We start from the raw sequence: 27,377 nt of genomic DNA, 5'->3' as shown, positions 1-27,377 counted from the left end.
TCATTGCCAAAATCATATAACGTGTGGCCCTACTGGAAAATACGTTTGAATTTCCACCGTCGTCACTGGAATCAGTGCCTGTGTCTGGATCTGTGTCGACCGACTGAGGCAAAGGGCGTTTTACAGCCCCTGACGGTGTTTGGGGCGCCTGGACAGGCATTAATTGATTGTCCGGCCGCCTCATGTCCTCAACCGACTGTTTAAGTGAAGTGAGACTATCACGTAATTCCACAAATAAAGGCATCCATTCTGGTGTCGACCCCCTGGGGGGTGACATCTGCATATTTGGCAATTGCTCCGCCTCCACACCAATATCGTCCTCATACATGTCGACACACACGTACCGACACACACAGCAACCACACAGGGAATGCTCTAATGAAGACAGGACCCACTAGCCCTTTTGGGGAGACAGAGGGAGAGTCTGCCAGCACACACCAAAAAACGCTATATATGACAGGGATAACCTTATTATAAGTGCTCCCTTATAGCTGCTTTATATATATATATATAATATAGCCATTAATCTTGCCCCCCCTCTCTGTTTTACCCTGTTTCTGTAGTGCAGTGCAGGGGAGAGACCTGGGAGCCGTCCTGACCAGCGGAGCTGTGACAGAAAATGGCGCCGTGTGCTGAGGAGATAGGCCCCGCCCCTTTTTCGGCGGGCTCTTCTCCCGCTATTATTTGAGTTAGGCAGGGGTTAAATATCTCCATATAGCCTCTGTGGGCTATATGTGAGGTATTTTTAGCCTTTAGTAAGGTTTTTATTTGCCTCTCAGAGCGCCCCCCCCCAGCGCTCTGCACCCTCAGTGACTGCCGTGTGAAGTGTGCTGAGAGGAAAATGGCGCACAGCTGCAGTGCTGTGCGCTACCTTATGAAGACTGAGGAGTCTTCAGCCGCCGATTTTGGACCTCTTCTATCTTCAGCGTCTGCAAGGGGGCCGGCGGCGCGGCTCCGGTGACCATCCAGGCTGTACCTGTGATCGTCCCTCTGGAGCTAGTGTCCAGTAGCCAAGCAGCAAATCCACTCTGCACGCAGGTGAGTTTACTACTTCTCCCCTAAGTCCCTCGTTGCAGTGATCCTGTTGCCAGCAGGACTCACTGTAAAATAAAAAACCTAAACTAAACTTTCTCTAAGCAGCTCTTTAGGAGAGCCACCTAGATTGCACCCTTCTCGTTCGGGCACAAAATCTAACTGGAGTCTGGAGGAGGGTCATAGGGGGAGGAGCCAGTGCACACCACTGACCTAGTAAAGCTTTACTTTTTTGTGCCCTGTCTCCTGCGGAGCCGCTATTCCCCATGGTCCTTTCAGGAACCCCAGCATCCACAAGGACGATAGAGAAAACAGTATTCTTTCTTTGTGTCAGTTGGCTATCAGCCTCCCATCCACAGCCCATGGATGGGGGGGAACAGCCTCAGGCTTCACCTCTGGCCCTCGGGTGGAGGGGGGAACCTTTGATTTACCCTCCAGGGTACCCCAGCCAGGGGTGACTAGTTGGGGATTTAATGCCACGGCCGCAGGGACCTATATAAAAGTGTCCCCTGGCTGTGGCATTATCTCTCCAGCTAGTGGAGCCCGGTGCTGGTGTTAAAAATACGGGGGGCCCCTACATCTTTTGTCCCCTGTATTTTTTGCACCAGGACCGGACGCAGAGCCCGGTGCTGGTTCTAAAAATACGGGGGAATCCCCTGTCAATTTCCCCCCCGTATTTTTACAACCAGGACCGACTCAAAGAGCCCGAGGCTGGTTATGCTTAGGAGGGGGGACCCCACACATTTTTTTTCTTGGTTTTAACCCATTCCCACCCCTTCCCACTGAAAACCATGCTCTCTCTATTTTAGTCAGTTAAAAAAATATATAAATAATACTTGTGGCTCCTAATAGACAAACCAGGTACATAATCCATTCTAATATAAATAGATATGCTATTAGCAATAAAAAAAAAAAACACAAAAAAAACATGTTTTTACATTTTTTATTAGATTCCACCAGCAAAGTGAGGCGGAATGAAATTGACAAAATTACTGTAGAAAAGGACTGTTGTCGAATCGACTTTCTTCAATTGAATATACTTTTGTCGATAAGCCGCATTTTTACCACTGCAGACATGTCGAATTTAACAACTGCAAATTTCAAAAACTCGAATCTGAAACGTCCGTTTCTTTGTCGAAAAGTACTGTATTGCATTGTCGAATTTAAAATGCCCCGTTTTTCGACATTTGCGGCAATTCGACCGCAATTACATATACCCCATCATTACAGTACTGCCAGCAGGAGAACTGCATAGCAACACTGTAACAAATGTGTTACACCGCAGCCTGATCTCCCTCTGTGAAGGGAAGGATTTAAGCCGTATCAGCTACAATCAATGTCACAGTATGTAGCAATTGGATAAGCAACAATGTATAAATAAATCTGCTAGTGTGAGGTTCTTTTCAATCCACCTTTCAATAACAGGCTTTTACATGATATGTGCTACTGCTACTTCATTTATATATATATATTTTTTTTAAATCTGTTTATTAGGATTTTCACATAATATAAATTCAATATGAAACAACGAAGTAGCAGACAATGGAGATTATGAAGTTAAGGCTAAAGTTGACAAATACATTATAGTCTGTTAAGAGGGGGACAGTTCAGATCCGTAGAATCTAGACTTGTGGACTCCAAACCATAAATCCGTATTTTGTCACAAGATTATTGAACTAACATTAACCAAGGGATATAGTGTTTATGCGAATCTGTCTTGTACATCAAAACTGTGGGGTCAAAACCGTAGGGGTCTCCATCAACACTTTATCATCAGAATCATAAAGAAAGGTGTATACACCTCTAGAACCAGATTACCTTTTCCTAAATAACAATAAACATAATAATGAGGTTCCATTCTTTTGGAATTCGGTATCCTGACATATATATAACACTAAACAGAGGAAAGAGAAAAGAAAGAGAAGAAAAAAGTGAGTGCTCAAAAGAGGAGGGAAGGGGAAGAGGAGGGTAACACATAAGGTGAATGATTGGGGAATATAAGGATGTCCTATCTATAAATATATAGTGAGAAGAATCGCAATTGATGCAGTAGCACAATTATAGGAAACATGGTGTTCTTGTCCCAAAGGTACTAGTAGATATTAGTGTGGAGTGTCACGGCAAGGTGTCTTCCAATAATTTCCTATGCAAGAACCATTCTGTGTGTTCAAAAACCTTAAATATTTGAGTCTCTGTGGTCTGATCCCGTGAATCAATATATAGACCCCATTTTTTATAAAAGGTTTTAATCCCTGATTCAATATTAATTTGGGCCGATTTTCTGTCATAGTATAAGATCTGCAAAAGTTTACTGTGCACCTCCGTCAGTCGGGGATGTGGACAAGAGCCAGTGAGACAGGATAATTTTTTTTGATACCGTTACTAGGATGGTTAGAAATGGTTGTATTTTCTGTCTCCCTGGTCCTATGTCCCATTCTGAGAAGTTTGCACACAGGCAAGATAGCGGCGTCGCTTCCACATGGATGTGTAATAGCTGGTTAATAAAGGCCATTACTTTATGCCAGAAGCAGCGGATCAGACCACACTCCCAAAACATGTGATAAAACGAGGCTACACTGACATGACATTTGGGACATTCCCCAGATTCCGTGGGATTAAATCGGGCATGTTGTGTGGGGGAAATATATGCCCTCTGTAGGGTGCGAAGATGTACCTCCTGTAAGTACGGGGAGGCTAAGGCTTTCAGAGAGGAGATATAGTGCTCACTGAGTTGCTGATGGGAAGTTAGACTGGGTATATCTTTTCGCCATTGGTCTAATAATCTATTCCATCTGTGTTCTGTTGATCTAGAAGTCAGGATGTTATATATCTGTCTGATGCGTGTGGGTCCAACTCTGTGTGCAGCAAGTGAAAGTGACAGTGGGGTGGAAAGAGAAGAGTTGTCTTGGGGGTGGTTATGTTTGGGATTTGTGGGGTTTAAATAGTGTCTGACTTGTAGGTACATGTAAAAGTGGGTGTGAGGTAGGTTGAACTTCTCTTGGAGGAAGGAAAAAGACCGCATTGAGCCTCCCGGATCAAAGACCCTGGAGGAGTTAGAGAGACCCTTCTCTTTCCAGAGTCGGTATTAGGATTAATAAGAGATGGGCAAATGCAGGGTTGCCCCATAGTGGGATGCATGGTGAGATTTCTGGATTACTCCTGAATTTTTTGTGTAGGGAGCGCCAGTTATAATAGATATCATGGAAAAGGGGATTATTGCGAATCGATGAGGGGATCAAAGAAGGTTTACAAAGTAGCGAACAAGGCCTCATCCAGTGCGGAGTCAGTGAAGAGTTCCCTATCAAACAGCCAGTCAGCAGCGAAACGAAACAGCGAAGCCATTGAATAAGATGCGTAATCAGGGACCCCGAACCCACCCTCCAACTTAGGAGCCATCAGCTTGTCTAAAGCTATGAATGATTTTTTTTCCTTTCCACAAGAATTTTGACATCATTTTCCGTAGGTATTGGATGTCTCGATTATTAAGTCGGATTGGGAGCATTTGCATAAGGTAAAACAGTTTGGGGAAGATGATGTTTTGTAACACTGCTATCCTCCCCAACAGTGACAAGGGAAGTCATTTCCAACTATCCAAAAGTGTTGTTACTCGTGCCAGGCTAGGGGAGTAATTCTCCTCGTACAATCTAGACAGATTCGCCGGGATTTGGATCCCTAGGTATGTGATTTTTGTGGGGGCAATTTTGAAAGAAAGCGATGAAAGGAGATCTGATAGGACATTTGTAGTGGGGCCTAAGAGTAACATGTCTGATTCAGCTACATTAATCCTATATCCTGCCCTATTTCCAAATGTCTGAATCAGGTCCAGAATCTCTGGGATGGAGGTCACTGGGTCTGAGACAATGTCATCGGCAAAAAGGGCCAGGCGGAGATCCACGTCCCCCATTTTGATTCCTTTAAATCTTGGGGATTGTCGTAAGGCTATCGCCAGAGGCTCCGGCGCTATGGCGAAGAGTAAGGGTGACAGGGGGCATCCCTGTCTGGTTCCTCTATGTATCTCAAAAGCTGGGGATAGAACTCCATTACACCAGACCTGCGTCCGAGGAGTAGTGTAAAGGAGTTTTTCAGGAGATTTACAAAAAGGGGCAGGAAAGCCAAAAAGTGAAAGAGAAGAGAAAAGGTGGTCCCAGTCAACCAGATCGAATCTTTTTCTGCGTCAAGAGATAGGATAACTGGGTGAGTGGCGAGAGAAAAAGAGGAGGAGGAAGCATAGATAGCTGACAGGACCCGTCGTACGTTGACCTCAGAGTGTCTTCGCCAGATAAATCCTGTTTGGTCCTTATGTATAATATGAGGGAGTAAATGTTTAATCCGATCCGCTAATATTTTGGTAAGTAACTTGTAATTGAGATTCAGTAAAGAGATTGGGCGGTATGATCCCGGCTGAGAGAGGTCCTTCCCGGGTTTAGGAAGAACCTTGAGAATGGCTGTATTAAAATGTCTGGGAAGAGTGTCAGTGGTCAAAACCGCATTCAGGACTGACACCAAAGTCTCACCAAAACGTGGTAGAAGAATGTTATAAAAATCAGCACTGAAGCCATCAGGACCCGGTGCCTTGTCCCTGCCGAATTGTCCAATGACATTTCTGACTTCTTCAAGTGTGATGGGATCTAGCAATGATTGAACCATATTGGGGAGTAATCGTGGAACAGGAAGAGTGTCCCAAAAGGTAGAGGGCCATGGGGAGACTGTAGGGGGAGATTCGGGCAAAGGAGGTGGAGTTGGGGAGTATAGGCCTTCATAAAAGGATCTCATAATGTCAGAGATTTCTTGGTTAGTAGTGGTTAGCGCACCAGTGGATGTGCGAAGTGGGTGCGTGACCATAGGAGGACGAGAACCATTTAGTAAAGTCGTCAATAATTTTCCAGTTCTATTGCCAAATTTAAAGAATTTATAATTTACCGAAAAGGAGAATCTACTGCCCATAGATGACATGAATTCGTCAAAATGAGTTTTAGCGTTAAGATAAATGAGGCGGTTTTGTGGGGTAGGGGAGGATTTGTATTGCTGGTAGGCTGTTGACAGGGGCCTCTGAAACTCTAAATATTGAGTGGCATATTTTTTATTATTAGCTGAGACGTATGATATGATATCACCCCGGAGAACTGATTTCGCAGTCATCCAGAACAATATAGGATCTTCTTCTAGATGGGATACATTATTAGTCAAAAAAGATTCCGAGGAGGATTCCAATTTCTGTTGGAATTTTAGGGAGTTTGCGAGATATGACGGGAACCGCCATAATTTAGGAGATGGGGAGGAGACATTTGGAAAGTGAAGGGTTGCAGTTACCAGGGCATGATCCGAGAGGGCTATGGTCTCAATTTGGGAGTCAGACACATGAGGAAGTAAAGAATGGGATAATAAAATGTAATTTATCCTGGATAGTGTGTGATGTGCAGCGGAGAGGCATGTGTATTCTTTTTCCGTGGGGTGCAGAGCCCTCCAGATATCTACTGCTTGCAATCTTTCTGCTAAAAAGGGAACTCCAAGTTTGGACAGTGTGAGATGTCTCGCGGGAAGATGAGACCTATCTAGATAGGAGGAAGAGATAAGGTTAAAACCACCACCTAGGATCAAAGGTTCTGTTAAAAAGGGGGTCAATTTAGCTAGTAGAGACTGAAAAAACATCTTGTTATAAACATTAGGAGCGTAAACGTTGCATATGGTGTACATTTTACCATTAATCTTTGCAGATAATATAACATAACGACCATCTGGGTCAGTTAAAGTGGAAACCACCTCCGTGAGAATATGACTTTTTACCAGTACGACAACACCCCTAGCTTTAGAATTATATGAGCTAAAACCCAGTACCTGCCAGTTTAAGGTGTTCAATTTCACCGTCTCCTCCTGTGTGAGGTGCGTTTCCTGCAGGAAAGCCAGATCTATCCGTTGTTTGTTGAGATAAAGGAGTATTTTCCGTCTCTTCGCTGGGGAGTTAAATCCCCCTGCATTCCAAGTTCCCACTACCAAGTCAGGCATGTTGTCGTGTCAAAGATTAAACATATGCACCAACCACTATCAGCTTTATCCAGATAATCAGTCACATCCTGGGAGGGGGTAGGTGAGAGGGGGGAGGATAGAGTCAATATAAGGGGGGGAGAAGCATTAGAAAAGAAAAAAGTAAACAGGTCGTACAATATGATAAACATTACCGTACTAATAACCATTTTAGCATTGACCAGCGACCTCCGGCTAACGGTCATATACAAGGACCAATAACAGTGGCCACGTGTATGAGCGTTAGAGGACATGAAAGCAATAGTGAGGTAGGATTTCCCCCCCACCGTCCTCTCATAAGTATCTATGCCCGCCCGAGAAGAAAAGTGAAGAGTCCCCATATATAAACTAATCTGTGAGGAGCAATATGTCACGAGTGGCAATCAGGGAGTGGGGATTACCAAAAGATAACTTCAGCTATTGCTGCAGACTAGAAATATGTCCAGCTAAATTGTACATCACTCTGTATGAGATAATCTCATATCTAAGTGAGCTGAGTTATCTATATTCCTAGATGCAATCGTGTGAAGAAAATACAGAGAAATGGGTGCATATAACTGAGAATATGTATAATCAGAGTTCAGCAGTGGCAGTCACTGAACGGTCTGCAGACAGGGTCAAGAGAGCACTTCCCATGAGGGGGGTGCTTGAGAGTATCCGAGTGAGATCATGAGATTACAATGCTGGTGATGGGCGATCTGTGATGTCCACGCTATCCTCTTTTGCAACATTGCGTAGATATGCTGCTGCATCAGCGGGTGACAAAAAGTCCTTGTGGGAGGTACCCTCATAAATGCGCAAGCGTGCGGGGTAGAGCAGACCAAACTTGCGTCCCTCAGACACGAGTTGCGTGCAAATTGGTGAAAAAGCCTTGCGGGCCCGGGTCAGTTCCACTGAGTAATCCTGAAATATGTAAAGCTTGTTACCCTCCCATTGTAAATCTTTCACTTTACGGGAAGCAGACCAAAATATAATTTTATGAAGGTAGTTCAGACATCGGAACAAAGTCACACGAAGGGTGGTGCGGTCTGTTGGGGGTGGGAACTGGTCCTACTCGGTGGACTCTCTCGATCACGAGATCACTACAGTCCCGATCAATTCCCAATAGAGAGGGAAGAGTAGTGCGTACAAAATGTGCCAGTGCCGTGCCTTTAATAGATTCTGGCAGTCCCACTAATCTTATATTGTTTCTTCTCGAACGATTTTCAATATCGTCTAATTTATTCCATATTTGGTAATTTTCTGTAGTGAGATTTTTTACTGAATGGTGAAGCCCTTCTATGTCATGGGTAGCTGCTTGAAGTTGTGTTTCAGTGCGGGTAACCCTCTGTGTCAGGTGCTGCAATTGTTTGGATATGTCACTTACTGCTTGGGACAGGAGAGGTGCCATTGTAGCAGTGATTGCAGCCACTACGTCTCCGTATGTGACAGGGGCTGTGGGGTCACGGCATACCTGGGAGCCTGTGTTGTCTGCGCCCTCTGCTGCAGCTTTTTTGGAAGCTGGGGAAATCACCTCAGGTCCGGTGTCCGGCGCCATGACACTTGTCGCGTGGCGCTTCTCCTGCCTGTTCGGCGCGGCTGCGGGAGCCTGTGGGGCTGCTGTCATGGCTGTCACAAAGCGGTCCATTGTGATCGCGAATGCCGGCGGGGGTGTCACGGGCGGTGTAGAGGCTATAATAGCCTTGAAAAGGTGTTTAAAAGCGGGCGGCGGGGACGGAGCTCCTGCGGTGAGCTTCCTACTCCATGCGTCCCGGAACCGGAAGTCCACTTTATTTATATTTACACTATCTCACGATTTGAGTCATCCACAAATGAAATGATACGTTAAGAATGACTTATGAGCTGTTTATTTAAACAGTTCAGACAACCAATTAGGTTGAGAACCCCATAATGAGAAATGGTAATATACCCCAATATTAGGAGACTATAGATAACTCCTTGGCTGGATTAATCACTCAATACTGTAAAACACCATACATGAATGTGACGGTCACCCCTTGGTATATATACAACAATGACCACAGGTATACCACAAGGGACTAATGATATATTATAATCCAATCCTAAGGGAAGAGATATAACAGTAAATGTAATATTGTGACACATCCCACAATATTCTATTGAACATAGAACTGCATAGGTGGTACTACTTGTGTCAATTCATATATTAAGTGTGGGATTGTGGGATCATTACTCAAGGGGTTTGGACTTACAGTACATTAATACGACTAGAGGTTATATAACAATGATTACAGACATACTGTAAGGGATTTAGGACATATTATGGGATCCGAATAACTTGCTCAATATTGTGATCTATCCCACAGTAATGTGTTGGGCCTAGAATTGTATAAGTGGTATTACCTGAGATAGTTGATATACTACGATTGGGGATGATTAACATTAAAAGTTATATTTTATACAAATTAATAATTTTCTCTCTATCTTAGTGCGCCAACAAAGAGACAATCTTCTCTTTCTTACCTTTCCCTACACCATGAGCCATAATGGCTTAAGGAAAATAACAAACATATAGTATGTTCCCCACACTGACCATGGCATATGAAGATATAATGACACTAGGAATATGTACAAAATGATGTTTTGATAAGATACTGATGAATATGTACTTGAGCAGAAGAAGAAATATATCACTTATCAATGGAGACACGCTTACCAAAAGTATATATTTATATCTCGTGGTTATAGAGCTAAAATACTATGATTTACAATTAATTTACTATAAAAAATTCCCTTACTGATATGCCTTTTGGCTTACTATATAGACTTGTGATAGACCTAGGAAGTTTTACTTTTATGAACTAGCTAAAAATATAAAGGCTACAAGCACCTCTATAGGACTCATTAATGAAGAAATGAGAGACATTAGAGAAGGTATGATTCAAAATCGAGTAGCCATCCATTAGTTACTGCTCAGAGAAGGTAGCGGATAGGAACAATTTAAGGAATGTGTTTTAATATCTCAGATAATTACAATCCCATTGAACAGAAGGTTAAATCACTACAAGATTTACAGGAACACATGAACCAATCGGCTGATTGGGATCTTTTTGGATGGATGGGAGCTAGTATTTCTAAGTGGCTATATCAAGTGTTACATTATGTCATGATGATAATTCTTATAATTTTCATAATCTATGTAAGCATCAAATGTCTGCCGGCCCTTGGTCAACAGAGTGGCAAAATACTAACACCCCAAAGAAAACCAAAAACTAATCTTATGGTGATGACTCTGGTTACCTACACTGCGGTAGCCCACACATGATCATACTAACACAAATATACACTTAATAGGTGCGTACATGCTTTTGCTTCATACACACACACATAGCAAGAAGAACCTCAACCTATAGCCAGGGTAAAGAAACAACATGTTCTGTCGCTACCTCTTCCATTTCTCTTATCTACACATGTTTTTGGGAGGGTTGAGACTTTTCGCATCGATACTCAGTGGACTAGTGCCAGCGATTGTATCCAGAGAACGGGTTTTCCTTATTCTATCTCACATCTCACACTACTCCACTCATCACCAGACAAATAATTTACACATGGTGAGTATTTGATTTATTATATGATAGTTGTTTAGAGATTAAACAAAATGGTAGAATGTTGAAGTTATATCAAATACCCTGTATTGTCTCATTAATTGTGCTATGATTCTTGATATTCTAATGTTCCCTTAAACAGTGTTTTCTTTTAGTATAGAGTTACTATGCACAGAGTAATATTCTCCCACAACCCTTGAGCATCATTTGTTTAGGTGTTTATGTGGCTAGTAGCAAGGCCTGTGTGTAGATAACGAGTGCTCAATGATATTGTATGAGACTTTGTGGCAGAACAAGGACATATCATGGAATATCTGATGGACCTTCACTTTAGACAACACGTTATTATGAACAAGAATGACCTTTATGACAACGAAGCCTATCAGAGAACCTAATTGTTATATATCGGAGATTCAAGATTCATGGACAAGTCTGCCATCTTATGGATAAAACCACTCTCTTTAATTAGCTAATCTGACCATATTTGGCATTTCCCCTTATTGTTCATCAACCAATGTATCTCCATGATTTAATCTATATGTACGCCTTGTTTGTAAATAAGTTCTGAACAATTGTATAATGTTATGGTATAAATAATGTAAAGTCAGTGTTCTAAAGACACAGGCTCATTGATGAATTATGTCTTGGTCCATGCTCCTCTGCATAGAATATTGGGAGTGGTTCCCTCTTTGATAATAAATTCTATATGCTGAATATCATCACAATGGAGAACTCTCTATTATTATTATAATTCGGCTTTAACACCAGACTTGTTGTATTGGGACTGTTTGCCATCTCCTTTTCCTTTTGTTTTCCCTTGAGACAGAAAGGGCTGAAAAGCCGGAATTTTAGGCTTGAATTTGCATGTGGAAGGAAACTTCACTTTTTTGGAGTCTGCTTCTGACTCCAAGATACTGGTTAATTCTTTACCAAAAAGAATATCTCCAGTAAAAGGAAAAGACTCCAAAACCTTTTTGGATTCTGAATCAGCTTTCCATGTACGTAGCCAAACTGCTCTGCAAGCGGCTACAGCTGAAGCTGATGCCTGAGAGGCAATTGTACCCATATTCAAGGCTGCTTCTTCCAAAAACATTGCAGCCTGTTTGATATGTGCTATGTGGGATTTCTGCTCTCTAAATACAATTGAAAGATCCCCTTCCAATGCATCAGTCCAGGTTGCCACTGCTTTTGCCAGCCAGGCTGAAGCCATGACTGGTCTTATGATTGCCCCAGACAGGGAAAAAATGTTTTTTTTTTTTAGAAAACCATCAACTCTCCTATCCATGACATAATTTAATGATGTTGAAGGCAGAGGTAATGTAGATATCCCCAGTAACCGAATTACATGCGTATCTACTTTAGGGGCCACCTCCCTGTTTAAACAGTCCTCAGCCAGAAGAGGATAATTGGAAAACCATTTCCTTGGAATTCTAAATTTCTTACTGGGAGTAGCCCAAGCCTCTTCCATAATTTCCTTCAGCTGTTATGACCCAGGAAACTCGGTCCTGACTGTTTTGGGACATTTAAACACAGGTGACTTGGATTTTAACACAGGCTCTGCTGATTATTCTAAGGATAGAATGGCTTTCATAGCATTCATTAACTCAGATACATCCACTGAGCTGAGACCTTCTTCCTCATCTTCATATGCAGAACCAGTGTAATGAGTCTTCATTCTCCAACGAATCCTCATCTGAAGCATGTGTAGACTGTGAAGATGTTGTTTCATGTCTATGTGATTTACTTACCACTGGCCTTTCAGCCTTTTTTGTTGAGAGGCTGCTGCTTCCCCTGCTGGATGTGATACACCCCAGGTGGATGCTGCATGTAAGGGTTAATAGTGTAACCTATCCCTGGTACAGAAATTAGAATTATCCACTCAGCTATACTGGATAATGTATGTACAAAGGTAGCCCATGGGGGTTCAACTTGCACCTGTGTCCTCCTTGGATTTTTCAAGAGACTTTGGTGAAAGCTAAAACAATTTTTCTGAACCAGATCCTGAGAGGTTAACCCAGCTTTGACAAACATGATATGAGTATTGGTGCTGCTGTGAGTGTATTTTCCTCACCCTTGCTGCTCTTAGACATGATAAATAATCACACACTTGCACAGTGTACTACACAATTTGTGCTGTAATCACTTTACATTTTGTTAAAGTGACATAAAATCTGACCCTACCCTGCTTTGTACAATCATTGAAGATCGGAATAGACAGAAAAAACGGAGAATTATAGTAAATTCAGCAGTCACAGGTTATACATTAGTATAATAAGCAATATGAGCACATGATCAACTACAAATACATTTCAAGTATGTAGGAGAACCCTATTACTGAGAAAAAGCATCGAGCGTCTGGAACCGGAAGTGACGTTGGGTGCGTGCACATGAGGATTGAGCGGCAAGGTGCTAGAGCCGCGAGCCGGGTGAGCCAGAAGCCGGCAGCAAGGGGGAAGCCAGCAGCCGAAGGGAGCCAGTGGCCAGGAGGAAGCAGCAGCCGGTGGGGAAGGGAGCCTGCAGCCGAGGAGAACAACTTCTGTGCACAGATCAGTGGAGCAGATAATTATTAACTTTCCCTATTAGCTTTTCCCACTGTGTTGTATAACTGATTGTCTTCCTTTGTCCATTACTGCATTTTATTGTTGATTCCCTGTATTTGTACTAAATGTATCCTTATCCTATCCATTTATTTATTTACATATATTTTTATTTTATTATTGTCCGTTATTCCTTTATTATATTTATATATTTATTGTTCCTTATATATTGATTGTCCCCCTCTTTTTGATTTTCTGAAGGTAACAGGGAGTTAGCACTAATAAAAAAAATGGGGGTGGCTGAGATTGGTAATCTCACGCAATGCATGTCGTGCATGATGTATGCGCACCTGGCACAACAGTCCGAGTGTGGGTACATCTGTGCGAGATGTGAGCGTACGGCCGCCCTGGAAGCCCAGGTAACTGATCTAGAGCGGACCGTTACGCGACTAAGGAGCATTCACAATCTCAAGCAAAGTTTAGATAGAACGGTGGAGGAGTTGCAGAGGGGATCACTGGTAGATGAGGAAGATCAGGTAGACAGCTTGGTTACGGTTAGAAGGAAGAAGAGGGGGAGGAGAATACAGGACACCTCAGATCTGCCAAACCCCAATAAATTCGCCCGATTGGACGAAGATCCTGAGGATTACAGCGTGGAAATAATGGAACCAAAGGAGACCATTTCCTCTGGCAACCAGAGGAGCGGTCCCTCCGGTGCAGATGGGAAAAAAGATAGTAAGGTAACTAGTCAGATTGTGGTGGTATGGGATTCTATTATCAGGAAGACAGGGCAATCTGCTACCGGGACCATGATCGCCGTAGTCTATTGTTTCCGGGTGCTCGGGTACGGCACATAGCGGACAGGGTAGATAGATTGTTGGGAGGGGCTGATAAAGACCCGGCGGACTTGGTGCATGTTGGCTCCAATGACAAAGTTAGTGGTAGGTGGGATGTCCATAAGAAAGACTATAGGGACTTAGGCAAGAAACTTAAGGCAAGGACATCTAGGGTAATATTCTCCGAAATATTACCAGTGCCACACGCTAGTCCAGGGAGATTAGGGAGGTAAATGTGTTGCTTAGAGACTGGTGTAGGAAGGAAAGGTTTGTGTTCCTGGAACACTGGGTGGGCTTCTCAGTCAGGCGCCATCTTTTTTGTTGCAATGGATTGCACCTGAATGAGGAGGGGGCTGCGGTGCTGGGGAGTAGGATGGTTAGAAGGTTGGAGGAGTTTTTAAACTAGGAGCCTGGGGGGAGGGTTTAGTTAGAAGCTGCAAGTTAATTAGGGAGAGCAGGAAGGATGGGGGTAGTGAACAATTTGGGGATGGAGAAGGGGGGAACGTAAAAGCAGATGGCAAGGGTATTTGCATGGGTATTGACACCGGAAATACTGACACAGGTATTGCCAAGATATTCCCAATTTATTACCTAATGACGAATATGGCTCAGCAATATGGTATATAGAAAGTAATGTGCATAGCATAAGGGAGTATACTAACATCAGGGAGGGAGGTTTAGAAAGTCTTAATAGGTCAGATAGAGATAGTAGAGAGGAAGACTGTATTAAGCATGATGGGGTGGAAAGGGAGGGAGGAGAATAACAGTCAGTAAGGGTAAGTCTAGAAAGACTCTTGTAAATATAGATAAGATACCACTAAAACAAACGGGCAATGGAGAGGCTAAGCTAAGATGTATGCTTGTGAATGCAAGAAGCCTATCGGGTAAAATGGAGGAATTACTTGGTCTAGGATATACTATTTGTACATGGCTAGGTAATTGGCTGGATAACAGAGTACAACGAGTAGTGGTCAACAGGATGTTCTCCAGCTGGGCACCAGTAGTCAGCGGAATACCACAAGGGTCCGTACTTGGCACGCTACTGTTCAATATATTTATCAACGATCTAGGAATAGTCCTGGAAAGCACAGTGTCAATCTTTGTGGATGATACTAAGCTGTGTAAGGTAATTCAGATAGCGATGTGGAGTCTCTACAAAATGACTTATTTAAACTTGACGCCTGGGTGTCTAAATGGGGAATTCAATATAGAAAAATGCAAAATTATGCATTTTGGGACAAAAAAAACACACAAGCAGCGTACACTCTAAATGGGGAAATTATAGGGGTAACTGTGGTGGAAAAAGATTTGGGGGTGCTCATGGATAATAGGCTTACAGTACACAATGTCAAAATGCTGCAAAAAGGCAAGTAAAGTGCTCTCATGCATAAAACGGGGCATTGAGACAAGGGATGAGGATGTAATCCTGCCACTGTACAAATCATTGGTACGTCTGTATCTGGCATATTGTGTTCAGTTCTGGGCACCATATTATAAAACAGATATAGGAGAACTAGAAAGGGTTCAAAGGCGGGCTACTAAATTGATTAAAGGGCTAGAGACACGAGTACAAAGAAAGGCTTGCTAAGTTAAAACAGGATTTTAATATACCTACCGGAAAATCCTTTTCTCGTAGTCCGTAGAGGATGCTGGGGTCCATTTTAGTACCATGGGGTATAGACGGGTCCGTAGGAGCCTTCGGCACTTTAAGACTTTTTAACAGTGTGAACTGGCACCTCCCTCTTTGCCCCTCCTCCAGACCTCAGTATAGGAACTGTGCCCGAGGAGACGGACAACTTCGAGAGAAGGATATATTTAAGTGAGTGGCGAGATTAACACCAGCTCACACCGTTCAGCCATGCCGCACAACATGGCATACAACAGAAAACATGCCAGCGAGCATGAATAACATAACAGCAACTGCTGAAGAACAACTCAACACATGTTAACATAATGCAAGAAAAAGGAGCACTGGGCGGGCGCCCAGCATCCTCTACGGACTACGAGAAAAGGATTTACTGGTAGGTATATTAAAATCCTATTTTCTCTTACGTCCTAGAGGATGCTGGGGTCCACTTTAGTACCATGGGGATGTTACAAAGCTCCCAGTATGGGCGGGAAGGTGCGTTAGTTATTGCAGAACTGACTGACAAATTGAAGGTCGTCAGCAGCCAAGGTGTCAAACTTGTAAAACTTAGCAAACATGTTTGCCCCTGATCAAGTAGCTGCTCGGCAAATCTGTAAAGCCGAGACCCCCTGGGCACTCGGTAACCACAAACCTGCCGTGGACTGAGCATGCTGAATCGTACTTCTGATCCAGTGTGGAATAGTCTGCTTAGAAGCAGGACACCCAATCTTGTGGGGATCATAGAGGATAAACAATGCTTCTGTTTTCCTTACACGAGCTGTTCTCGTGACATAAGTCCTCAGAGCTTTGATGGCATCCAAGGACTTAGAAACAGCTGAGGTGTCAGAAGCCACTGGCACCACAATAGATTGGTTCACATAGAAGGAAGATACAACCTTAGGATGAAATTGCTGACGCGTCCGCAGTTCAGCCCTATCTTCACGAAAGATCAAATAAGGGCTCTTGTGAGACAAAGCCGCTAACGCAGACACCCTTCTGCCTGATGCCAAGGCCAACAGCATGACCATTTTCCAAGTGAGAAACTTTAACTCCACCTCCTGTAGAGGCTCAAACCAATCAGATTTAAGGAACTGCAACACCACGTTAAGATCCCATGGTGCCGCAAGAGGCACAAATGGTAGTTGGATGAGCAGAACCCCCTTTATGAACGTCCGAACCTCAGGAAGTGAAGCCAATTGCCTCTGAAAGAAAATGGACAAGGCCGAAATCTGGACCTTGATAGATCTCAATCTTAAACCTGCATCCACACCAGCCTGTAGAAATAGGAGAAGACGCCCTAATTGAAACTCCTTGGATTCACACCAGGAGACATTTTCTTCAAATGCGATGATAATGTCTAGACATTACTCCTTTCCTGGCTTGAATAAGTGTGGGAATTACTTCATTGGGAATACCCTTTTGGGCTAGGATCTGGCACTCAACAGCCATGCCATCAAACGCAGCCACGGTAAGTCTTGATAAACCAATGGCCCTTGCTGAAGCAGGTTCTCTCGAAGAGGAAGAGGCCAAGGATCTTCTACCAGTAACTCCTGAAGATCGGAAATATTCTCAGCGCCGTGGAGAGCCTGAAAGGTAACATCTGGAACTGGTAGTGGCAGTCCTGAACCGCAAACCTCAGGTATGCTTGGTGTGGACGGTAAATTGGAACATGCAAATAAGCATCCTTGATGTCCACTGACACCATAAATTCCTTCTCCTCCAAACTGGAGACCATCGCTCTCAGGGATTCCATCTTGAATTTGAATCTTCTTAAATAAAAGGTTCAGAGATTTTAGGTTTAGAATCGGTCTGACCGAGCCGTCCGGCTTTGGTACCACAAACAGGCTTGAATAAAATCCCTGTTCCTGGTGTAGTACAGGAACCAAGGAAATGACTTTGTCATGACATAATTTGTGTAATGCGTCCAGGACCTCTCCTCTGTCTTGAACAGAAACTGGTAAGGCTGATTTGAAAAATCGGCATGGGGGAGCTCTTGAAACTCTTACTTGTAACCTTGAGATAATATTTGTATTATACAAGGATCCAGATCTGAGTGCACCCAGACCTGATTGAAGATCTTTAGACGCGCCCCCACCTGATCATACAGCAGGGGAGTCCCAGCATCATGCTGTGATTTTTGCAGAAGCAGCGGTTGATTTCTGCTCCTGCAAGCCTGATGGTGTGGTAGGCTTCCTACCTCTTCCCCGCCCTCTTCCTGCGGAGAAGCGGGCATTTTTGGCCTTTTTGTATCTGTTGGGCCGAAAGGACTGCATCGTATGAGAATGATACGCTTTCTTAGCGGTTGCTGCTGCAGAAGGGAGAAATGCTGATTTGCCTGAGGTAGTTGTTGAAATCATGGCATCCAGCTTGTCGCCAAAGAGGACCTCACCATTGTAGGAGAGCGCCTCAATATTTCTCTTTGATTCCGCATCTGCATTCCATTGGAGAATCCACAGTGCTCTACGAGCCAAAATTGCCATAGCTGAGGATTTGGAACCCAGCAAACCAATATCCTTCACAGCTTCTGTGAAGATACGGATTCTCAGATCACTCAGGTAAACAGTTTAGTAAAGTGGCAAATGCCCTTTATTGTAAAAATACACACACAGTACACAAAACAGTAACTATTACATGCCAGGATGGTATCCTACTTACTAAGTCCCCTTCTGTGTAGATCTCCCCCTCAGTGCACGTCCAGTAGCCTCTTGAAACCAGCAGATCCCAACAATGCTTCTAGGCCTCAGCACACTGGCAGCACTATCTTCCCAGTAGCTTTCAGAAGCCAAACACATCACTCCTCTCAGGCCAGGAACTTCCGTGCACTCTCTGTTTCAATAGCCTCTGTTATCCTCAAACCTTTGTCTGTCCTACCATAAGGCGACACCTTCTGACTCTGTATTGGGTGGGTTACATTAAAGGGGCTGACTACAGAACACTTTCAGATAGACCTACTTTAACATGTCCAGGCATGTCCTCTAGCACACAATAGATGTTACCTAAATGAACCTTAATTAATCTGATTGTGTAGCCTGGAATCCATTGTGTGGGGAAGAATGAGGGGGGTGTATGGACTGACATCTGAGACTGGCTGTATCTCCAACACCAAACAAACAGGTTATCATAGCAGTCACATGGGATGGGGACGGGGACATTATTTTACAAACTATAACACAATAACCAATACATTCATATATATATACATCTTCATATGCATTCTGTACAAAACATCAGGCTAGACATATTATTCCCTGATAAACACAAACACATATGACAGAGGGATAATGTTTCACAATAATATGTGATGTCCAGTTCTATTGGGAATCCAGGCAGCATGCTGTATAGGTGATAACCAAGTTCTGTCCTGTCTCTTTACACTAACGCACTGAATCCAGAAACAGGCTGGCAAAAAGTACTCCTCATGAGCCAGCTGGGGCTGCGTCCGTTACAGCTTCCACCAAGTAACCTGCAGAATCTTTTATGTGACCTAGAGTTAAGACCATTTCATCTTTATCAACTGTGTCTATATTTGCAAGCACGTTGTCTGACCATTTTTCCACAGTGTTACCGACCCATACACAAGTAATCGTGGGTCTAAGTAACGTTCTGGTAGTCATATAAAGGGACTTTAAGGCTGTTTCTAATTTACAGTCAGCAGGTTCTTTTAACGAAGCTGACCCTGGGGCAGGTAAAATTATTTTCTTAAACAGCCTAGAAATTGAAGTGTCTACCATGGGGGGGTGATTCCCATCTGTTCCTGTCCTCTTCAGGGAAGGGATACGCTAAACGTATCCTTCTAGGAATAATAAGATTTTAAACCTACCAGAAAATCTTTTTCACGTAGTCCGTAGAGGATGCTGGGGACTCCGTAAGAACCAAGGGGATAGACGGGCTCCGCAGGAAACATGGGCACTAAGAAAGACTTTAGACTATGGGTGTGCACTGGCTCCTCCCTCTATGCCCCTTCTCCAGACCTCAGTTAGAGAAACTGTGCCCAGAGGAGATGGACAGTACGAGGAAAGGATTTTAGCAATCCAAGGGCAAGATTCATACCAGCACACACCAAACACACCATATAACTAGGAACACAAGAACCAGTCAACAGTATGAAACAACATAGCATCGGCACAAAACCGATGAAACCATAACATTACCCTTATGTAAGCAAAACTATATACAAGTCTCGCAGAAGTAGTCCGCACTTTGGACGGGCGCCCAGCATCCTCTACGGACTACGTGAAAAAGATTTACCGGTAGGTTTAAAATCTTATTTTCACTAACATCCTAGAGGATGCTGGGGACTCCGTAAGGACCATGGGGATTATACTAAAGCTCCCAAACGGGCGGGAGAGTGCGGATGACTCTGCAGCACCGATTGAGCAAACAAGAGGTCCTCCTCAGCCAGGGTATCAAACTTGTAGAACTTTGCAAAAAGTGTTTGAACCTGACCAAGAAGCAGCTCGGCACAGCTGTAATGCCTAGACCCCTCGGGCAGCCGCCCAAGAAGAGCCCACCTTCCTAGTGGAATGGGCCTTAACCAATTTAGGCAACGGCAATCCAGCCGTAGAATGAGCCTGCTGAATGGTGTTACAAATCCAGCGGGCAATAGTCTGCTTTGAAACAGGAGCGCCAACCTTGTTGGCATCATACAGGACAAACAGTGATTCTGTTTTTCTGACTCTAGCCGTTCTGGCCACGTAAATCTTCAAAGCCCTGACCACATCAAGGGACTTGAAATCTTCCAAGTCACGCGTAGCCACAGGCACCACAATAGGCTGGTTCATATGAAAGGATGATACCACCTTAGGCAGGAATTGAGGATGGGTCCACAACTCCACTCTATCGACATGGAAAACCAGATAGGGTATTTTATGAGACAAAGCCGCCAATTCCGATACTCGCCTAGCCGAAGCCAAGGCTAACAACATGACCACCTTCCAGGTGAGATATTTTAACTCCACTGATTCCAGCGGTTCAAACCAGTGCGACTTAAGAAAACTTAACACCACGTTAAGGTCCCAAGGTGTCACCGGAGGTACAAAAGGAGGCTGAATATGCAGCACTCCCTTCACAAAAGTCTGTACTTCTGGGAGAGAAGCCAATTCTTTTTGAAAGAAAATGGATAGGGCCGAAATCTGAACCTTAATGGAGCCTAACTTTAGGCCCAAATTCACTCCTGTCTGTAGGAAGTGCAGGAAACGGCCCAGATGGAATTCTTCCGTAGGAGCATTCCTGGCCTCACACCAAGAAACATACTTTTACCATGGCCCTCATTCCGAGTTGATCGCTCGCAAGGCGAATGTAGCAGAGTTACACACGCTAAGCCTACGCCTACTGGGAGTGTATCTTAGCTTCTTAAAAGTGCGACCGATGTATTCGCAATATTGCGATCACTAACCTCGTAGCAGTTTTAGAGTAGCTTCAGACTTACTCTGCCTGTGCGATCATTTCAGTGCTTGTCGTTCCTGGTTGACGTCACAAACACACCCAGCGTTCGCCCAGACACTCCCACCGTTTCTCCGGCCACTCCTGCGTTTTTTCCGGAAACTGTAGCGTTTTCAGTCACACGCCCCTAAAACGCCGTGTTTCCGCCCAGTAACACCCATTTCCTGTCAATCACACTACGATCGCCGGAGCGATGAAAAAGCCGTGAGTAAAAATACTATCTTCATTGTAAAGTTACTTGGTGCAGTCGCAGTGCGAACATTGCGCATGCGTACTAAGCGGAATTTCACTGCGATGCAATGAAAAACACCGAGCGAACAACTCGGAATGAGGGCCCATATACGGTGATAATGTTTAGCTGTGACATCCTTCCTAGCCTTAATTAGAAAAGGAATTACATCATCCGGAATGCCTTTTTCAGCTAGGATCTGGCGTTCAACCGCCATGCCGTCAAACGCAGCCATGGTAAGTCTTGAAACAGACAGGGCCCCTGTAGTAACAGGTCCTGTCTTAGAGGAAGAGGCCACGGATCTTCTGTGAGCATTTCCTGCAGATCTGGATACCAGGCCCTTCGTGGCCAATCTGGAACAATGAGAATTGTCCGCATTCCTCTTCTTATTATTATCCTCAACACCTTGGGAATGAGAAGAAGAGGAGGAAACACATAGACTGACTGGAACACCCACGGTATCACTAGGGCGTCCACAGCCACCGCCTGAGGGTCTCTTGACTTGGCGCAATACCTGTGTAGCTTTTTGTTGAGGCGGGACGCCATCATGTCTATCTGTGGCAGTCCCCACTGACTTGCAATCTGTGCGAAGACTTCCTGATGAAGTCCCCACTCTCCTGGATGCAGGTAGTGTCTGCTGAGGAAGTCTGCTTCCCAGTTGTCCACTCCTGGGATGAAGTCTGCTGACAGAGCGCTTACGTGATTTTCCGCCCAGCGAAGAATCCTGGTGGCTTCTGCCATTGCCGCTCTGCTCTTTGTCCCGCCCTGGCGGTTTACATGAGCCACTGCGGTGTTGTTGTCTGACTAGATCAGAACCGGTAGATCGCGAAGCAAGGACTCCGCTTGACGAAGAGCGTTGTATATGGCCCTCAGCTCCAGAATGTTGATGTGAAGACAAGTCTCTTGACTTGACCAAAGACTCTGGAAGTTTTTTCCATGTGTGACTGCTCCCCAACCTCGGAGGCTTGCGTCCGTGGTCACCAGAATCCAGTCCTGGATGCCGAACCTGCGACCTTCTAGAAGATGAGCACTTTGCAGCCACCACAGTAGAGATACCCTGGTCCTGGGTGACAGCGAGATCAACTGACGCATCTGTAGATGCGACCTGGACCACTTGTCTAGTAGGTCCCATTGGAAGGTTCTTGCATGGAACCTGCCGAAGGGAATGGCCTCGTAAGACGCCACCATCTTCCCTAGGACCCGAGTGCAGTGATGAACTGACACCTGTTTCGGCTTTAAGAGATTCCTGACCAGAGTCATAAGTTTCTGGGCCTTTTCTGTCGGAAGATAGACCTTTTTCTGGTCTGTATCCAGAATCATACCCAAGAAGGGTAGACGAGTCGTAGGAACTAATTGCGACTTCGGGAGATTGAGAATCCAGCCGTGTTGCTGTAACATCTTCAGTGAAAGCGAAACGCTGTTCAACAACTGTTCTTGTGATCTTGCTTTTATGAGGAGATCGTCCAAGTACGGGATAATTGTGACACCTTGCTTTCGCAGGAGCACCATCATTTCCGCCATTACCTTGGTGAAAATCCTTGGGGCCGTGGAAAACCCAAACGGCAACGTCTGAAATTGGAAATGACAATCCTGTACCTCAAATCTTAGGAATGCCTGATGAGGCGGATATATGGGGACATGAAGGTATGCATCCTTTATGTCCATGGATAACATAAAATTTTCCCCTTCCAGGCTGGCGATGACCGCTCTGAGCGATTACATCTTGAAATTGAACCTTTGCAGGTATAGGTTCAGGGATTTTAAATTTAAAATGGGTCTGACCGAGCTGTCCGGCTTCGGGACTACAAACAGGGTTGAGTAATAACCTTTCCCTTGTTGGAGTAGTGGAACCTTGACCACCACCTGTTGAAGACACAATTTTTGAATTGCATTTAAGACTATCTCCCTTTCCGGGAGGGAAGACGGTAGAGCCGATTTGAAAAACCGGAGAGGAGGCATCTCTTCGAATTCCAGCTTGTAACCCTGGGAAACAATTTCTATTGCCCAGGGATCCACCTGTGTGTGAACCCAGATGTGGCTGAAAAGACGAAGACGTGCCCCCACTGGGGCGGATTCCCGTAGTGGAGCCCCAGCGTCATGCAGTGGATTTAGTAGAGGCCGGGGAGGACTTCTGTTCCTGGGAACTAGCTGTGGTCGGCAGCTTTTTCCCTCTGCCCTTACCTCTGGCAAGAAAGGACGCACCTCGGGGGAGGACTTCTGTTCCTGGGAACTAGCTGTGGTCGGCAGCTTTTTCCCTCTGCCCTTACCTCTGGCAAGAAAAGACGCACCTCGTACTCTATTGTTTCTCGGTGGCCGAAAGGACTGCATCTGATAATGTGGTGCTTTCTTAGGCTGTGAAGGAATAAAAGGCAATAAATTTGATTTACCCGCCGTAGCTGTGGAGACCAGGTCCGAGAGACCCTCCCCAAATAATTCCTCACCCTTGTAGGGTAAAACCTGCATGTGCCGCTTTGAGTCGGCATCACCAGTCCATTGTCGGGTCCACAGGACACGTCTAGCAGAGATCGACATAGCGTTGACTCTAGAACCCAGTAGGCCAATGTCCCTTTGAGCATCTCTCATATATAAGACAGCATCTTTAATATGTCCTAGGGTCAATACAACTGTATCCCTATCTAGGGTATCAATACCCGTTGACAAGGTATCAGTCCACGCTGCTACCGTGCTACAAACCCAAGCCGACGCTATCGCCGGTCTGAGTAAGGTACCAGAATGTGTGTAAATGGACTTTAAAGTAGCCTCCAGCTTGCATTCAGCAGGATCCCTGAGGGTAGCCATATCCTGGGATGGCAGCGCTATCTTTTTGGATAAGCGCGTCAATGCTTTGTCTACGCGTGGGGAAGATTCCCACCGTATCCTGTCTTTAGCTGGGAAAGGATGCGCCATAAGAATCCTCTTGGGAATCTGCATTTTTTTTGTCTGGAGACTCCCAAGCCTTTTCAAATAACTAATTTAGCTCAACAGAAGGGGGAAAGGTAACCTCAGGCTTCTTTCCCTTATACATGTGTACCCTCGTGTCTGGGACAGGCGGATCCTCTGTGATATGCAAAACATCTTTTACGGCAATGATCATATATTGAATACTTTTAGCCAATTTTGGCTGTAACTTTGCATCATCATAATCGACACTAGAATCAGAGTCCGTGTCGGTATTTGTGTCAACTAGTTGTGATAGTGGGTGCTTCTGAGACCCCGAAGGTCCCTGTGACATAGGGGCAGGCTGGGGTTGATACCCTGCATGCACCCTTGCCTCAGTTTTGTCCAACCTTTTGTGCAATAAATTTACACTAGCGCTTAAAACATTCCACATATCCATCCAGTCAGGTGTAGGCGTTGTCGACGGAGACACCACAATCATTTGCTCCACCTCCTCCCTAGGAGAGCCTTCAACCTCAGACATGCCGACACACGTGTACCGACACACCACACACTCAGGGAATCCTCTTATCTGAAGATAGTTCTCCCCTTTGGAGAGACAGAGAGAGAGTATGCCAGCACACACCCAGCGCTATAAGACCCAGGAAAAAACACCTAATAAAATGTTTACCCAGATAGCGCTGTTTACATATATGGAAAACGCCAATTATGTGCCGCCCTCTCTCCTTTAAACCGTCTGACCGTAGATAAGCAGGGGAGAGTCCGGGAGCTTCCTCTCAGCGCTGTGCTGTTGTGAAAATGGCGCTGGTGAGTGCTGAGGGAGAAGCCCCGCCCCCTCAGCGGCGGGCTTCTGTCCCGCTCAAAATTAATAAAAACTGGCGGGGGCTCTTCTTATATACAGTGCCTAGCTGTATATAAGATTATTTTGCCAAAAAGGTGTTTTATTGCTGCCCAGGACGCCCCCCCTGCGCCCTTACAGTGACTGCTCTGTGTGAGGTGTATGGGAGCAATGGCGCACAGCTGCGCTGCTGTGCGTTACCTCAGTGAAGAACATGAAGTCTTCTGCCGCCTCTGATGTCTTCTTTTCTTCTCATACTCACCCGGCTTCTATCTTCTGGCTCTGCGAGGAGGAATGGCGGTGCGGCTCCGGGACGGACGGCGAGGGTGAGACCTGCATACCGATCCCTCTGGAGCTAATGGTGTCCAGTAGCCTAAGAAACAGTGGCTACTTAAAGTAGGTCTGTTTCTCTCTCCTCAGTCCCTCGCTGCAGGGAGTCTGTTGCCAGCAGAGCTCCCTGAACATAAAAAACCTAACAAAATACTTTCTTAACAGAAACTCAGGGGAGCTCCTGTAATTACACCCATCTCCTCTGGGCACAGTAATAAACTGAGGTCTGGAGGAGGGGCATAGAGGGAGGAGCCAGTGCACACCCATAGTCTAAAGTCTTTCTTAGTGCCCATGTCTCCTGAGGAGCCCGTCTATCCCCATGGTCCTTACGAAGTCCCCAGCATCCTCTAGGACATTAGTGAAATTAAATTTATTTTCTGTGTTAGACCAGGAATCTTCAAAGAATGTATTCAATTCCTTTGGAGGAGGAAAAGTCACCACATATTTTTTTTTTCAAATTAAAATAAGTCTTTTCCTCAGGTTCAGGTGTTGCATCTGTAATCTCTAACACCTCTTTAATAGCGATTATCATACATTGAATGCTTTTGGCTAATTTGGGGTCTACCCCTCTCAATTCCCCAGTGTCGAGTTCAGTGTCAGAATCTGTGTCTGTGTCCCCTTGTATAACCTGCGCCAGAGACCTCCTTGGGAAGGGTCCCAAGTGGATGACGTGGATGGGTCAGGAAAAAGTACATCCTCCACAGACTCTCCAATACTTTGTCTATTGTTCAGACTCAGAGAATTTTTTAGCAAGCTTTGACATATTACTTTGCAATTTTCTCATCCACATCGGCTCCTTCTGAGAAGGAAGGGCCACTACATTACCCTCCTGTGTATCTAGAATGGGTTCCTCTGGGGAAGAGCTCTCTCTATTGTCTGACATGTTACACACGTGTACACACACACCACTATCACACAGGGGAGCTATCGGAGACAGACTCACACTAAGGTCTGTCAGAGAAACAGAGGGATTTGCCAGTCCACACACTGCGCCTAATAAGTAGAATATGTATAATAACTACACAAAACTACAGCGCTTTTTCCAATATTAGGTACACTGACCTAATGTAATAAAACACTCCCTCCCCCCCTCTATAACAACCTGGTACTTGTGTCAGCGTTGTTATGAGGAGAAGACAGCGTTCAGCAGCATCACTGTGGCAGGAGAAAATGGCGCCTAGTGAGTATCCTGGCAAGCTGAGAAGTCCCGCCCCCTGTAATGGCGCGATTTTGCCTCAACAATATGGAATATTTTTATACTGGCCGAGGTAGGCAAACCAGCGGCTAACATGTATTTGCGATGTGGCCAGTGAGAGTAAGGATTTTTCATGTCGCCCAGAGCGCACCCTCTCTATGCGCTCTGCACTCCGAGACATGGCTGCGCAGCGTCCCGCCACTGCGCTTGTACCTGTGAGCCGCCAACGATGACCGGAGGACTCCTCTCTGGTAGGACTCCGGTAATATACTCACCAGTCTTCTGACTTCTGGCTGTTAGGGGGTGGCGGCAGTGCTGTGGGAGTGAGCGCTAGCCAGGCTTGGGCTGTGTTCAGTACCCTTCAGGAGCCAATGGTGTCCTGTGCGCGGAAGCAGAGCCATTGAACTAAATGAGAAGTTGGTTCCTACTTCCTCCCCTAAGTCCCACGAAGCAGGGAAGGTGTTGCCAGCAGCTTCCCTGAAAATAATAAACCTAACAATGTCTTTTTCTAGCAGAACTCTGTAGAGCTCCACTAGTGTGCATCCCGTCTCCCGGGCACATTTTCTAAACTGAGGTCTGGAGGAGGGGCATAGAGGGAGGAGCCAGTTAGGCACTTTAAGACTTTTTAACAGTGTGAAGGCTCCTGCGGACCCGTCTATACCTCATAGTACTAACATGGACCCCAGAATCCTCTAGGACGTAAGAAAAATATGTATACACTAGAAAAGCGGCAACTAAGAGGAGACATTAATATCTACAAATATGTAAAGGGTCAGCACAAGGAGCTAGCAGCGGATTTGTTTATTAAAAGAACGTTGTATAGGAC

Source organism: Pseudophryne corroboree, assembly GCF_028390025.1.
Source record: "Pseudophryne corroboree isolate aPseCor3 chromosome 3 unlocalized genomic scaffold, aPseCor3.hap2 SUPER_3_unloc_36, whole genome shotgun sequence".
NCBI lineage: Eukaryota > Metazoa > Chordata > Amphibia > Anura > Myobatrachidae > Pseudophryne > Pseudophryne corroboree.
This window is presented reverse-complemented; position numbering follows the sequence as displayed.